This window comes from Peromyscus californicus, unplaced genomic scaffold, assembly GCF_007827085.1.
Source record: "Peromyscus californicus insignis strain IS unplaced genomic scaffold, ASM782708v3 Scaffold_2__1_contigs__length_46816999, whole genome shotgun sequence".
Classification (NCBI taxonomy): domain Eukaryota; kingdom Metazoa; phylum Chordata; class Mammalia; order Rodentia; family Cricetidae; genus Peromyscus; species Peromyscus californicus.
In genome coordinates this window covers 6,067,722-6,073,902 of record NW_026294540.1, presented here as the reverse complement: position 1 = coordinate 6,073,902, position 6,181 = coordinate 6,067,722, and positions in this window count along the sequence as shown.

Genomic DNA, 6,181 nt, shown 5'->3' with positions numbered 1-6,181 from the left:
CACAAGCTAGAGTCACCAGAGGGGAGGGAGCCTCAACTGAGAAAAGGTCTCCATAAGACCAGGTGGTAGAAAATGCCTGCAGGGCATTTTCTTAATTAGTGATTGATGTGGGAGGGCAAAATCCATTGTGGGTGGTACCACCCCTGGGCTGGTGGTCCCGGGTTCTATAAGAAAGCAGGCTGAGTAAGCCATGAGGAGCAAGCCAGTAAGCAGCACCCCTCCATGGCCTCGGCATCAGCTCCTGCCTCCAGGTTCCTGCTCTGTGTGAGTTCCTGCCCTCGCTGCTTTTGATGAGGAACTGTTATACAGAATTGTGAGTGAAGAAACCCTTTCCTCCCAAAGTTGTTTTTGGTCATGGTGTTTCATCACAGCAACAGAAACCCTAAGACTGGGCTAGAGTCCCAAGGTCCTCCTCAAGGACATAACCCCAACATCCTTCTTCCCCAAAGTCCTCATCTCTTAAAGAATTTTACCACCTCCAAACTGTGTCACGGGCTAAGGACTAAGCTTTTAATACATGGCCCTTTGAGAGATACTTACCCCCAAACACAGCAGAGCTCTTATCTGGGAAGAAAACATGGGCAGCAATGATGATGGGATGGAGCAGAAGCTGGAGGAAGAGTTAGGGATGCAGTGTGTACCAGGGTAAAGGCAAGGAGAAGCTCTGACTGATGGTGAAGAGAATTTTTTTTGTTTGTTTTTTGATACAGGGTTTCTCTGTGTAGTTTTGGTTCCTGTCCTGGATCTCGCTCTGTAGACCAGGCTGGTCTCGAATTCACAGAGATCTGCCTGGCTCTGCCTCCCAAGTGCTGGCATTAAAGGTGTGCGCCACCACCGCCTGGTGAGAATTCATTTTTTAATACCAGGCAGGGAGAGTATCTGATGCCAGCAAGCACCAGCCACCCAAAGTAATAGCCTCTCTCCTAAAAATCTGAAAATCGACTTGAGAAGCGGTGGGAGTGTATACTCTACATTCTGCAAAATGTTGAATCAACTCAACTCAAAAAACATTTAAGGAGCTTTGGATAACATTTTAGGATTCTTTGGAGACTATGATGCTTCCGTAACTAGTTCTCAAACATAATATACAACTGGAAGCGTACACACACACACACACACACCACTCTGCATGAAAATGCCAAATGTAGACTTGCTTTATCACACATTGTACCAGCTCTTCATATTCCTTCAACACTTGGCTTTTCAGAAACATTTTTTTCCCTTCCTGGGAGATGTTTTGTTTTTTTTACACTTCTTGGTTTTTACAGATCAAGATGTTAATAGCAATAAACAACTTGGGGAAAAATTGGATATGTGTTGTCCTATTTAGAAATATGAGGATTTCTAAGAAGGAAAATTTCACGTTGTGCCATTTGTTGATGACGTGGTGTTTCTGTGGAAGTCTGTGCACGGTATGCTAAGAGAGTCCAGGGCAAGTTCACTAGCATAACCAGTTAGCAATACAAATGTATTTTAATGGATTAAACGTAAAATGAAGGGCTGGGTAGATGGCTCAGTGGTTAAGAGCATCTACCACTCTTACAAGAGGACTTAGACTCAGTTGCCAGCACCCACATCAATCAGCTCCTAACCACCTATGTCTCCAGTTCCGTCAGAGGGAATCTGAAGCCTTCTCCTGGCCTCCAAGGGTACCTGCACACATGTGGTGCATATGACTTCACAGAGGCACACATACACACACTTCAATAAAAACAATAAATAACATCTTCTCAAAAACATGAGACCTTGTAACTAAAAACATGCATCTTAGAGACAGATAGATGTTAAGATGCTGCCATTATAGTACCATGTCCTGGGATATTGGGGTTACACACTAGCTTTATATGGTTACTGTGAGGCTTAAATAAGATCCTGTGATATAACGTTCTTGGAACATGATGCTAAGTATCTTTTGGCTGCCTCGTTCTAGCACAAAGCAGAAGGAATTTAAGAATATGCTCCTTTCGAACCTGAGAGCTGTCCTGTCTTTGTTTTGCTGGATCTTAAACCCCAGCACTCATTTCTGTGTACGCAGAGAGGTGCTCACTCTGTTTCTGGAGGCTGACCTGAATGGTCCTGAATGGTGGTTCCCAGTCAGTTTTCAAAGTGTGGCACCACCAACTGCACAAGATCTTAAAGGGCCCTTCTGGGGCCTTAGAACTATTTCCATAATTATTGTAATGACAGATATTCTCACTTTGTTTAATAAATCCAAAGCTCACTTTATAATGTAAACTCTCTAACGCTGGGTTGTGTTTTTATCCTTGGTGTTTGTACTGATGGTGTAAAAACAATAGTTGGTAACACTGCTGATACTGGAGCACGAATGTTAAGCCAGAGGAACTTGCCAGGTGATGGTGGCACGTGCCTTTAATCCTGGCGCTGGGGAAGCAGACACAGGCAGGTCTCTGTGAGTTCCAGGCTAGCCTGGTCTACAGAGCTAGTTCCAGACAGCCAGAGCTACATAGTAAGATCCTGTCACAAAACGAAACAAAACAAAACAAAACACAAAAAACGAAACAAAACAAAACAAAAAACAAAAGATGATGGGACTGTCTGATTTGTTACTATTACAAAAGCCAGACAGAAACAACTTATCAGGAAAAAGGCTACATTTTGACTCATTTGAAAGCTTTTGGTTCATGCTGCCTTAGCCTGGTCACTTTGGGAAAGGCTGCACATGGCTACAAGAATAAACAGAGGACTCAAACACACTAGGAAGTTAGAAGGAAGGGACTAGGGCCCTATGCTCCCCTTCAGTGGTAAACCCTAATACCTGAAGATTTCTCATTAGGCTCCACCTCTTAAAGGGCCCACCATCTCCCAGCAGTGGAACGCTGGGGACCAAGTCTTTAGCATATGGACTTTTGGGGGACACTTAAGAGCCAAATGATAGCAGGTATCAGGGTGTAAGTGGTAAGCATTCTATTTATTCTTCCCTTTCATGTTTTCATGTAAAGAAAAAAGCCGTAATTTCACCTAAGAATGTCACTGGTGAAGCAACACTTTTATTAAATATAGACTCCCTAAGTACTTATCTTTTTGATATTTGGAGTAATTAAATAAGAACTGTATGCAAAGCATTTCTACTGTGTACTAGGATGTGGGAGCCCATTTTCAGGTTCCTTGTGGCGTTACCCAGCAGATCCGCATAGAAAGGATGATTAGGACCACGGGCCTGAGTGCAGGTGTCTGGGATGGTCTGCACTTGGCTGTGCTGGGGGAGGAGGTCTTTTGCTCCACCCCTTGGCGTCTCTATAAAAACCCTGGGGCAGAGACAGTCGGGGCCTGTTGGAATAGGTTCCAGCCCAGCTCTCGAGGCTATCCTTTATTTTCTCTCTGTTCATCTCCACAATCTAAATCCTTCTAATATTTCCTGCTGATCGCACTCAAGAAAACACTGGGGAACTGTGGGGTTGGTGGGTAAACAGCCTGCACTAGGGCATGATGGTTGTCTTGAGCTCAGACACATCGTTATTTGAGTGAGTTAAGTCAGCCATGTTTGTTTTTTATGAAATACCTTTTTTTTTTTTTTTTTTTTTTTGGTTTTTCGAGACAGGGTTTCTCTGTGTAGCTTTGTGCCTTTCCTGGGACTCACTTGATAGCCCAGGCTGGCCTCGAACTCACAGAGATCCGCCTGTCTCTGCCTCCCGAGTGCTGGGATTAAAGGCGTGCGCCACCACCGCCCGGCCTGAAATACCATTTTTATTTGAACTGAAAGAATGATACATGATACCATTCAGATTTTGTCAAGAATTAATAAAATAAGGTATCACTTCAAGTAAAACCAGTTGACAATGCCTATTATCAATGATAAAATTTCTTAATTTTTCTAGCTGACTTTTGGAAAATTCATATCCATCTCAGTGAGCTAAAAGTGTCCCAGTACTTAAAGACTTCAATAATGAGTATTGATATTAGTAATTTTTTGAGACAGGATCTCACATTGTAGCCCAGGGTGACCCTGAACTGACTATGTAGTTCAGGCTGGTCTTGAAATTGCAGCAATTTTCCTGTTTTAGCCTCCTGAGTTCCTGGAGCCACTATGTGAATAAATATTATTTTATTATTATTATTATTATTGTTGTTGTTGTTATTTTTTCTGAGACAGGGTTTCTCTGTGTAGTTTTGGTGCCTGTCCTGGATCTCCCTCTGTAGACCAGGCTGGCCTTGAACTCAGAGATCCACCTGGCTCTGCTACCCGAGTGCTGGGATTAAAGGTGTGTGCCACTGCTGCCTGGAGATATAATTCTTTTGATTCAGTATAAAATGACATGTGACAATATTTTTAAGATTTGCATAATTCAATGAACTAACTTTCCACATGACCAAAGTTATGATTACAGAATAAGTCATACATTGGTTAAAGATCCATTTGACAGGATCATCTCAATATCAGAATATATTTTGTGATGTCTCAGAGTCCACATTGCAATTAACTTTAAGAAACTACCACTTGTCAGCTGTGCATGGTGGCACACGCCTTTATTCCCTGCACTTGGGAGGCAGAGGCAGCGGCAGGCAGATCTCTCTGAATTTGAGGCCAGCCTGGTCTACAAAGCAAGTACCAGGACAGCCAGGACTGTTGTACAGAAAAACCTTATCTAGAAAAAAATTCAAAAAGGTTATTAAAATATCCCTCTTTTTTCCAGGACATACCTTAATGAGAACAGGTTTTTTTTGTTTTTGTTTTTGTTGTTGTTGTTTTTGGTATTTTTCAAGACAGGGTTTCTCTGTATAACAGCCCTGGCTGTCCTGGAACTTGCTTTGTAGACCAGGTTGGTCTCGAACTCACAGAGATCTGCCCACCTCTGCCTCCTGAGTGCTGGGACTAAAGGCGTGTGCCACCACTGCCTGGCTTAGAATGGATTTTAATTCATACATTTTAATCAAAATAAAACATCAACGGTTGGAGAGATGGCTCAGGGTTAAGAGCTAGTACTGCTCTCCCAAAGGATCTGAGTTCAGTTCCCAGCACCCACACTGGGCAGCTTCAACTGTCTGTAACTTCAGCTTTCAGGGGCTCCTGTGTTTTTCTGGTTTCTTTGGGCAAATGTACTCATGTGCACATACCCACATAGACATATAATTTTTAAAAAATCTTAAACTATCACATTAAGTATCATATATAAAATGTCGGTGTTTTGTTAAAGTACACCTTATAGATGTTTGCAAACTGAAAAATGTCACTTTTCTCATTAATTTTTTATTGTTTTTTGAGACAGGGTTTCTCTATGTAGCCCTGGCTCTCCCGTATTCACTATGTAGACCAGGCTGGCCTCAAATGCAGAGATCCACGTGCCTCTGCCTCAGGAGTCCTGGGATTAAAGGCCTGTGCCACCATGCCTGGCTTCATTAACTTTTTTTTTTAAGTTTGGGGATATATCATGATTATTCATAACATACATTTTATAACATGTTTATTAGAAGTATATTAAAGAAATATAATATTAAAATTCTTTTATATTTCACTGTCTGATATGGCAAATATCAATACCTAAACCTATGCTAAATAATGGTTTTTAATGTCTTCAATAGTTTTTGAGAGTGTATAGTGATTCTGAGACCAAACAGTTCAAGAAGCATTATTCTGGCCAGGTGGTGGTGGTGCACACTTTTAATCCCAGCACTCAGGAGGCAGAGGCAGGTGGATGTCTTGTGAGTTTGAGGCCAGCCTGGTCTACAAAGAGAGTTCCAGGACAGCCAGGGCTGTTATACAGAGAAACCCTGTCTCAAAAATCAAACACCACCAAACAAAAAAGCATTATTCTGAATAGTTCTCCATACTTAACCTGATCATTTTTGGACATTCATAGAAACATGCATGCTACTTATGGCCAAATTTCAGTAAGAAATGATTATTTCCATCTTTATGCACACTTGCATCCTAGCACTCCTCAGATGGAAGCAGAAAGATCCCAAATGTAAAGTCATCCTCAGCTACATGGTAAGTTTATAGCCAGCAGGGGCTACATGAGACCCTGTTTCAATCAAATTAAAGAGTGGGAAGCTAGAAGCCAAAATCAACACTTGAATAGTTCATTTCCATAGCAACAACTAAATCCTATGGATCCAGACCAGTGACTTTCAGGCCAGCAAGCCACTGTTTTCCAAGTGTGTCTGTCTGCATTAAGGAAAAGCGAATAGCGGGAGCTGCTTTTGATTAAGAAATCCTGTTGCT